Source organism: Mesoplodon bidens, assembly GCF_964165515.1.
Source record: "Mesoplodon bidens genome assembly, contig: HAP1_SCAFFOLD_639, whole genome shotgun sequence".
Classification (NCBI taxonomy): Eukaryota; Metazoa; Chordata; class Mammalia; order Artiodactyla; family Ziphiidae; genus Mesoplodon; species Mesoplodon bidens.
The window spans coordinates 202212-212769 of NW_027671198.1; the positions used below are offsets into that span (position 1 = coordinate 202212).

Genomic DNA, 10558 nt, shown 5'->3' on the forward strand with positions numbered 1-10558 from the left:
CAACGTCTCCAGGAAAACTCTTCTCTGGCGTCCCCCATGCCATGCAAATCTGCCTCACTGTCCTCGACTGAGCTGCACGGGGAAACCCAAACTGCTTGGCATTCCTTCTAGGCACTCATACCTGAAGACCCCATACCTGCAGGAGAAAGCCGGCTTGCCTTCCCACTGCCACTAGAGCAGAGCTCTGCCTGTTACACTGCAGGCTCTCCGAAGAGGCTGAGGCCCGATAGCCTCCCTGGTGCATTCCTTGGATGAGCGAGTTAGCTACACGCAGAACACCCCGTGAAGAAAAGTGGATTCAGGGAGGGGACCTGTGTGTAGCTAGAGCCTCTTTGGACGAGCTACGGATCACAAGGCGGTAGTCAGCATGTAGATTGAAAGTGGGGGCCTGAGGAGCCATGCCTTGCCTTCACATTTTTAAAGCACCATTCATGCTGCCTTGAAGCTACCTGCATAAAACCGTTTGGGACGGGCCCCTAGTCGCTGGAGTCAGGGCTCGTGGAAGAGAAGCCGTTTTCTATAAATAATCTGGGTGCTTCCAGAGTCCCGGGAAGAGCTCGTCCTGTCACGCTCTAGGGCGAAAGGGAAGTTCGATGTGAGTACTTACCTCCAGGTATGGCCTTCTAATAGCGCTGCTGTGGCAGAAGCTGCGAGCGGTTTCCACGAGGCCTTAGTCGCAGTTCTGCTTTATTTTCACCTTTGTACGCTTTTCAAGACGCGTAAGGCCCTCGCGGGGCGCCCTGTTCCCGACAAGGTCACTGAGTACCGGCAGCCTCCCCCGGCCTGCAAAGAAAGTGCCCGGGCCGAAAGCCCTTCCCGCTCACTCTGTGTTTGCCGAGTGCAGGGCAACACACGGCACTCCTCCGGGCGAGAGGTCGCTTTCCCCAGCGCACCAACGTCTCCAGACAACTCTTCTCTGACGTCCCCCATGCCATGCAAATCTGCCTCACTGTCCTCGACTGAGCTGCACGGGGAAACACAAACTGCTTGGCATTCCTTCTTGGCCCTCATACCTGAAGTCCCCATACCTGCAGGAGAAAGCCAGCTTGCGTTCCCACTGCCACTAGAGCAGAGCTCTGCCTGTTACACTGCAGGCTCTCCGAAGAGGCTGAGGCCCGATAGCCTCCCTGGTGCATTCCTTGGATGAGCGAGTTAGCTACAGGCAGAACTCCCCGTGAAGAAATGTGGATTCAGGGAGGGGACCTGTGTGTAGCTAGAGCCTCTTTGGACGAGCTACGAATCACAAGGCGGTAGTCAGCGTGTTGACTGGAAGTGGGGGCCTGAGGACCCAGGCATTGCCTTCTCAGTTTTAAAGCACCATTCATGCTGACTTGAAGCTACCTGCATAAAACCGTTTGGGACGGGCCCCTTGTCGCTGGAGTCAGGGCTCGTCGAAGAGAAGCCGTTTACTATAAATAAACTGGGTGCTTCCAGAGTCCCGGGAAGAGCTCGTGCTGCCACGCTCTAGGGCGAAAGGGAAGCTCGATGTGAGTACTTACCTCTAGGTAAAGCCTTCTAATAGCCCCGCTGAGGCGGAAGCTTCGAGCGGTTTCCACGAGGCCTTAGTCGCAATTCTGCTTTATTTTCACCTTCGTACGCTTTTCAAGAGGCGTAAGGCCCTCGCGGGGCGCCCTGTTCCATGCAAGGTCACTGAGTACTGGCAAGCTCCCCCGGCCTGCAAAGAAACTGCCCGGGCCGAAAGCCCTTCCCACTCACTCTGTGTTTCCCGAGTGCAGGGCAACACACAGCACTCTTCCTGGGGAGAGGTCGCTTTTCCCAGCACTCCAACATCTCCAGGAAAACTGTTCTCTGGCGTCCCACCTGCCATGCAAATCTTCCTCATTGTCCTCCACTGTGTTGCATGGGGAAACCAAAACTGCTTGGCATTCCTTCTAGGCACTCAAAGCTGAAGACCCCATACCTGCAGGAGAAAGTCAGCTTGCATTCCTACTGCCACTAAAGCACAGTTCCTCCTTATACACTGCAGGCTTTCAGAAGAGGCTAAGGCCCCATAGCCTCCCTAGTGCATTCCTTGGAGGACTGTGTTAGCTATCTGCAGAACACCCTGTGAAGAAAAGGCGATTCAGGGAACGGACCTGTGTGTAGCTAGAGCCTCTTCTGACTGGTCAGAAGTCACCGGGAGGTAGGCTCCGTGTTCAAGGCAAGTGGAGACCTGATGGCCCAAGCCTTGCTTTCCCATTTTGGAGCCTCCATTCATGCTGCCTTGAAGCTGCCTAAACAACCCCGTTTGTGACAGGCCTCGGGTCAGTGGAGGCAGGGCTCTGGGAAGGAAAGGAGTTTTCCTCTAAACAGTCAGGGTGCTTCCGTAGCCTGGTTGGTAGCTCATCCTGTCAGGCTGTCAGACCAAAGGCAATGTCGACGTGACTACATACCTCGAGAAAGTCTTTGAGTAGCCCTGCAGGAACGGAGCATACAGCAGCTCTTTGAGGCCCTGGTCAGTGTGGCACTTTATTTTAACGCTGGTTCCGTTTTCAGGACGCCTAGACGCCTCGGGTGTGCCCCCTTTTCCCTACAACATCACTGAGTACGCCCCAGCCGCCCGGCCTCTGTGGGCATGCTGAGCAACACCCAGGCCAGTAGGCCCTTCAGAGGCCCTCTGTGTTCGCCGAGTGAAGGACAACACACAGCACTTTTCCTTGGGACTGCTACAATTCCTCAGCACTCCAACAGCATCAGGAATGCCTTTCTAGCCAGTCCACCGGGCCATGGAAGTTTCGAACATTTTTGACCTTCTTTCAGCTTCTCTCACACACCCATACACGCAGGCACACTCACCCCCATACTTGCACAGATGTGTGCACAACCAGACATGCAGGCACACTCACCCCCACACTTGCACACTTGAGCGCACAACTGGATACGCAGGCACAGTCACCCCACTGCTTGCACACATGCGCGCACACCCAGACACGCAGGCACACTCAACCCCTACCTTTCGACATTGTTGACATTCTCTGAGTTGCCCTGAGAAAATAGTCCGCATAGGATTCCTTCAGGTACCTCCGTTGGAAAGTCACTCTCTTCAAGGAGAAAGTTAGCTTGTGTTCCAGCAGCCACGAAAGCACAGTTCTTCATGAAACACTGCAGTCTTTTGGAAGAGGCAAATGCTTATAGGCCTAACTAGAGCCTGCCTTGCTTGAGGGAGTTCACTACACGCAGAGCACCCTGCGTAAACAAGTGGATTCAGGGAAGGGCCCGTGGTGTACGCTGTGCGTCTTTTGACTTGTTGCATCAACAGGCACGTGTAATGAGTGCCTAGCTAGAAATGTGGGCCTGATGGCACCCACCGTCATTCCCATTTGGACAGTTCCATTCATCGGGCCTTGAATCACACGGAGAGACACTTTTTGACACGCCTCTAGTCACGGTAGGCATGGCTCTGGGAAGAAAATGAGTGTCCTCTCATAAAACATGGTGCTTCCCAGGCCTGCTTGGGTGCTCATGCTGCTACCCTCTCTACCTACCTGGAGACCGAATGTCAGCCCTTTCCTCGAGGTAAGTCCTTTCTTTGCCCTGCTGAAGCAGAGGCATGCAGCAGTTTCCAAGAGGCCTTAGTTGCAGTACTGCTTTATATTCTTTGTAGTACTCTGTTCAGGACACCCAGGACCCTCGCGTTTGCACCCTATTCCCTGCAAGAACACTGAGTACCGGCAGGCTCCACGGGCCTGCTAAGCGGCCTCCAGACCCGGAAGCCCCTCCCAGTAACTCTGTGTATGCAGCGTGTAGGGCATCGCACGGCACAGTTCCTTAGGGAGAGCTAGATTTCCTCAGCTCTGTAACAGCTAAAGGGAAGTTGTTCTCTCACGTCCTACTTGTCAAAGAACTCTGCCTCAGGGCCCTAGTCTGAGAGGCACTTAGAAAAAACCCTCTGCTGCGCATTCCTTCTTGGAACTCATACCCGAGGACTCCATACCTACAGGAGAGTGTCAGCTTGCATTCCTGCTGCCACTAAAGTACAGTTCTTCCTCTTACAGTGCAGGCTTTTAGTAGAGGCTAAGGACCGATAGCGTACCCAGAGCGTTCCTTGCACGAGGCAGTTTGCTACATGCAGAACACCCTGTGAAGAAAGGTGGATTCAGGGAAGGGACCAGTGTGTAGCTACAGTCTCTTTTGACTTGCTAGAAATCACAAGGTGGTAGGCCATGTGCTCACTGGAAGTGGGGGCCTGATGACACAAGCCTTGCATTCCCATTTGGAAAGCTCCATTCATGCTGCTTCGAAGCTACCTGCATAACACCGTTTGTGACGGGCCCCTAGTCGCTGGAGTCAGGGCTCGTGGAAGAGACGCAGTTTTCTCTAAATCAACGGGGTGCTTCCAGAGCCCCGGTAGGAGCTCATCCTGTCATGCTCTAGGGCGAAAGGGAAGCTCGATGTGAGTACTTACCTCCAGGTAAGGCCTTCTAATAGCTCTGCTGAGGCGGAAGCTTCGAGCAGTTTCCACGAGGCCTTAGTCGCAGTTCTGCTTTATTTTCACCTTCGTACGCTTTTCAAGACACGTAAGACCCTCGCGGGGCCCCCTATTCCATGCAAGGACACTGAGTACCGGCAAGCTCCCCCGGCCTGCAAAGAAACTGCCTGGGCCGAAAGCCCTTCCCACTCACTCTGTGTTTGCCGAGTGCAGGGCAACACACGGCACTCTTCCTGTGGAGAGATCGCTTTCCCCAGCACTCCAACATCTCCAGGAAAACTGTTCTCTGGCGTCCCACATGCCATGCAAATCTGCCTCATTGTCCTCGACTGAGTTGCACGGGGAAACCAAAACTGCCTGGCATTCCTTCTAGGCACTCATACCTGAAGACCCCATACTTGCAGGAGAAAGTCAGCTTGCATTCCTACTGCCACTAAAGCACAGTTCTTCCTTATACACTGCAGGCTTTCAGAAGAGGCTAAGGCCCCATAGCCTCCCTAGTGCATTCCTTGCATGAGCGAGTGAGGTACCTACACCCTGGGCTGAAAAGGCTATTCAGGGAAGGGCCCTGCGTGTAGCTAGAGCCTCTTCTGTCTTGTCAGAAATCAGAGGCAGGTAGGCTACGTGTTCACGGCAAGTGGAGGCATGATGGCCCAAGCCTTGCTTTCCCATTTTGAATCCTCCATTCATGCTGCCTTGAAGGTGCCTATAAAACACCGTTTGTGACGGGCCTCGGGTCAGTGGCGGAAGGGCTCTGGGAAGGAACGGAATTTTTCTCTAAATAATCAGGGTGCTTCCATACCCTGGTTGGGAGCTCATCTTGTCAGGCTGTCGGACTAAAGGCAAAGTCATCCTGACTACATGCCTCTAGAAAGGCTCTGAGTAGCCCTGTAGGAACAGAGCATACAGCAGCTCTTTGAGGTACTGGTCAGTGTGTCGCTTAATTTTAACTCTGGTTCCCTTTCAGGACGCCTAGACGCCTCGGGTGTGCCCCATTTTCCCTACAACAACACTGAGTATAGCCCGGCCACCAGGCCGCCCCGCCGCTGTGGGCATGCTGAGCAACAGACAGGGAGTAGGCCCTTCAGAGGCCCTCTGTGTACACCGAGTGAAGGACAACACACAGCACTTTTCCTTGGGACTGCTACAATTCCTCAGCACTCCAAGAGCGTCAGGAACTCATTTCTAGCCAGTCCACTGGTATATGGGAGTTTTGAAAATTTTTGACCTTCTCTCAGCTTCTCTCACACACCCATATACGCAGGAACACTCACCCCAGTTATTGCACAGATGCGTGCACACCCAGACACACAGACACACACACCCCGATACTTGAACAGAGTCACGAACACCCAGACACGCCGGCACATTCAACCCCTACTTACACACATGCGCGCACACCTAGACATGCAGGCACACTCATCCCCGTACTTGCAAAGATGCGTGCACACCCAGACACGCAGGAACACTCACCCCCATACTTGCACACATAAGCACACACCCATAGAGAAACACACAGGTGTACACTCACACACCAACACATGGGTACGCACACATGCGGCCACACTACAAAACACACATTGACGTGCACGGTGCGCGCGCAGAGAGCACAGACCCACGGGTGTCCCTGTGTCCAGGACCACGCTGAAACACGCAGGCAGACTCACCCTCCTGCTTGCACACATGCACGCTCACCCGGACACACAGGCACACTCACCCACCTACTTGCACACATGTTCACACACCCTGGCATGCAGACACACTCACCACACTACTTGCACACATGCATGCAAACCGAGACCTGAAGGCACACTCAACCCCTACATTTCGACATTTTTGACCTTCTCTGGGCTGCCCTGAGAAAATAGTCTGCTTAGGATTCCTTCAGGGAACTCCATTGGAAAGTCACTCTACTCAAGGAAAAAGTCAGCTTGTGTTCCAGCAGCAACGAAAGCACAGTTCTTCATGTAACACTGCAGTCTTTTGGAAGAGGCAAATGCTTATAGGCCTAACTAGAGCCTGCCTTACTTGAGGCAGTTTGCTACACGCTGAGCACCCTGCGAAAACAAGTTGATTCAGGGAAGGACCCGTGGTGTACCCTGTATGTCTTTTGAGTTGTGGCATCAACAGGCACGTATACTGCGTGTCTACCTGGAAATGCAGGCCTGATGGCACACGCCGTCCTTCTCATTTGGAAAGTTACATTCATCGGGCCTTGAATCAAACGGAGAGACACACTTTTTGAACGGGCCACTAGTCACGGTAGGCATGGCTCTGGGAGGAAAATGAGTGTCCTCTCATAAAACACGGTGCTTCCCAGGCCTGCTTGGGAGCTCATGCTGCTACCCTCTATTCCTACCTGGAGACCGAACGTCAGCCCTTTCCTCGAGGTAAGTCCTTTCTTTGCCCTGCTAAAGCGGAGGCATGCAGCAGTTTCCAAGAGGCCTTAGTCGCAGTACTGCTTTATTTTATTCGTATTACGCTGTGCAGGACACACAGGCCCGTAGTGCTTGCATCCTATTCCCTGCAAGAACACTGAGTACCGGCAGGCTCCACTGGCCTGCTAAGTGGCCTCCAGGCGCGGAAGCCCCTCCCAGTAACTCTGTGTATGCCTCGTGTAGGGCATCGCACGGCTCACTTCCGTCGGGAGAGCTAGATTTCTCAGCTTTGTAACAGCTAAAGGGAAGTTGTTCTCTCACGTCCTACTTGTCAAGGAACTCTGCCTCAGGGCCCTAGTCTGAGATGCACTTAGAAAAATCCCTGTGCTTCGCATTCCTTCTAGGTACTCATACCCGAAGGCTCCATATCTACAGGAGTGTGTTAGCTAGCGTTCCTGCTGCAACTAAAGTACAGTTCTTCGTCTTACACTGCAGGCTTTTAGTAGAGGCTAAGGACCGATAGCATACCCAGAGCGTTCCTTGCACGAGGCAGTTTGCTACATGCAGAACACCCTGTGAAGAAAAGTGGATTCAGGGAAGGGACCAGTGTGTGGCTAGAGTCTCTTTTGACTTGCTAGGACTCACAAGGCGGTAGGCTACGTGTTCACTGGAAGTGTGGGCCTGATGACACAAGCCTTGCATTTCCATTTGGAAAGCTCCATTCATGCTGTCTTGAAGGTACCTCCATAACACCATTAGTGACGGGCCTCTAGTCACTGGAGTCAGGGCTCGTGGAAGAGAAGCAGTTTTCTCTAAATACACAGGGTACTTCCAGAGGCCGGGTAGGAGGTCATTATGTCATGCTCTAGGGCTAAGTGGAGGCTCGATGTGAGTACTTACCTCAAGGTAATTACTTCAAATAGCCCTGCTGAGCTGGAAGCTTCGAGGATTTTTGACGAGGTCTTAGTCGCAGTTCTGCTTTGTTTTAAAGTTTGTACTTTTCAAGAGAACTAGGACCCTCGCCTGTGCATCCTGTTCCCTGCAAGGGCACTGAGTACCGTCAGGCTCCACCGGCCTGCAAAGAAACTACCCGGGCCCGAAGCCCTTCCCACTCACTCTGTGTTTGCCGAGTGCAACGTAACACACGGCACTCTTCCGTGGGAGAGATAGCTTTCCCCAGCACTCCAACAGCTCCAGGAAAACTGTTCTCTGGCGTGCCATATCTCATACAAATCTGCCTCATTGTCCTAGACTGATCTGCATGGAGAAACCAAATATGCTTGGCATTCCTTCTAGGCACTCATACCTGAAGACCCCATACCTGCAGGAGAAAGTCGGCTTGCATTCCTACTGCCACAAAAGCACAGTTCTTCCTGTTACACTGCAGGCTTTCAGAAGAAGCTAAGGCCCCATAGCCTCCCTAGTACGTTCCTTGGATGAGCGAGTTAGCTACCTGCAGAACACCCGGGAAGTAAAGGCTATTCAAGGAACGGACCTGTGTGTAGCTAGAGCCTCTTCTGACTTGTCAGAAGTCACAGGCAGGTAGGCTACGTGTTTCCGGCAAGTGGAGGCCTGATGGCCCAAGCCTTGCTTCCGCATCTTGAAGTCTCCATTCATGCTGGCTTAAAGGGGCCTAAATAACACCGTTTGTGACAGGCCTCGGGTCAGTGGAGGCAGGGCTCTGGGAAGGAAAGGAGTTTTTCTCTAAATAATCAGGGTGCTTCCCTAGTCTGCATGGGGGCCCATCCTGTCAGGCTGTAGGACTAAAGGCAAAGTCGATGTGACGATATGCCTCGAGAAAGGCTTAGAGTAGCCCTGCAGGAAAGGAGCATACAACAGCTCTTTGAGGTACTGTTTAGTGTGGCGCTTTGTTTTAACGCTGGTACCCTTTTCCAGACACCTAGACGCCTCGGGTGTGCCCCATTTTCCCTACAACATGACTGAGTACGCCCTGGCTGCCCAGGTGCTGTGGGCATGCTGAGCAACACCCAGGCCAGTAGGCCCTTCTGAGGCCCTCTGTGTACACCGAGTGAAGGACAACACGCAGCATTTTTCCTTGGGATTGCTACAATTCCTCAGCACTTCAACAGCATCAGGAATGCATTTCTAGCCAGTCCACCAGGCCATGGAAGTTCTGAACATTTTTGACCTTCTCTCAGTTTCTCTCACACCCTCATTCCCGCAGGCACACTCAACCCCTACTTGCAAACATGCACACACACCCAGAAATGCAGGCACATTCATCTCCTACTTGCACACATGCATGCCCAAACAAACACGCAGGCACACTCACCCCACCTACTTGCACACATGCTCACACACCCTTAGAGAAACACACAGGTGTACACTCCCACACCAACACATGTATGTACACATGCAGCCACAGAAACACACACACATGTACGGGTATGGAGCTCGTGCACAGAGCACACAGCCTGGCCTGTCGCTGTGTCCAGGGTCACACCCATACATGCAGGCACACTTACACCGCTACTTGCACACATAGACGCACAACCAGACATGCAGGCACACTCAACCCTTACAATTCGACATTTTTGACATTTTCTCAGCTGCCCTGAGAAAATAATCTGCTTAGGATTCCTTCAGGGACCTCCATTGGTAAGTCACTCTACTCAAGGAGAAAGTCAGCTTGCGTTCCAGCGGCAACAAAAGCACATTTCTTCATGTAGCACTGCGGTCTTTTGTAAGAGGCAAATGATTTTAGGCCTAACCACAGCCTGCCTTACTTGAGGCAGTTCGCTACACGCAGAGCACCCTGCATAAACAAGTTGATACAGGGAAGCGCCCGTGGTGTACGCTGTGCGTCTTTTGACTTGTTGCATCAACAGGCACGTATAATGCGTGTCTACCTGGAAATTCGGCCCTGATGGCACATGTCGTCTTTCCCATTTGGAAAGTTCCATTCATCGGGACTTGAATCAAACGGAGAGACGCACTTTTGATGGGCCTCTAGTCACTGTAGGCATGGCTCTGGGAAGAAAATGAGTGTCCTCTAATAAAACATGGTGCTTCCCAGGCCTGCTTGGGTGCTCATGCTGCTACCCTCTCTACCTACCTGGAGACCGAACGTCAGCCCTTTCCTCGAGGTAAGTCCTTTCTTTGCCCTGCTGAAGCAGAGGCATGCAGCAGTTTCCAAGAGGCCTTAGTGGAAGCACTGCTTTATTTTATTTGTAGTACCTTGTACAGGACACCCAGGCCCCTCGCGTTTGCACCCTATTCCCTGCAAGAACACTGAGTACCAGCAGCCTCCACGGGCCTGCTAAGCGGCCTCCAGGCCCAGAAGCCCTTCCCAGTCACTCTGTGTATGCTGCGTGTAGGGCATCGCAGAGCAGAATTCCGTAAGGAAGAGCTAGATTTCCTCAGCTCTGCAACAGCTAAAGGGAAGCTGTGCTCTCAGGTCCTACTTGTCAAGGAACTCTGCCTCCGGGCCCTAGTCTGAGAGGCACTTCTTAGGAAAAACCCTGTGCTTCACTCTCCTTCTAGGAACTCATACCCGAAAACACCATACCTACAGGAGAGTGTCAGCTTGCGTTCCTGCTGCAACTAAAGTACAGTTCTTCCTCTTACAGTGCAGGCTTTTAGTAGAGGCTAAGGACCGATAGCGTACCCAGAGCGTTCCTTGCATGAGGCAGTTTGCTACATGCAGAACACCCTGTGGAGAAAAGTGGATTCAGGGAAGGGACCAGTGTGTAGCTATAGTCTCTTTTGACTTGCTAGGACTCACAAGGCA

The 10558-nt window shown here is 52.8% G+C and overlaps 1 long non-coding RNA gene across 1 annotated transcript; it reads right to left on the minus strand.

Annotated features, from left to right (window-relative positions):
- Positions 1–1624: 1624 nt before the first annotated feature.
- LOC308611699 lies at positions 1625–7739 on the minus strand. The gene is made up of 3 exons (XR_014015011.1): positions 7369–7739; positions 4619–4959; positions 1625–1715 (listed from the first exon to the last, which is right to left on the minus strand). It is a non-coding gene; the product is annotated as an uncharacterized lncRNA (long non-coding RNA).
- Between the last annotated feature and the right edge of the window lie 2819 nt (positions 7740–10558).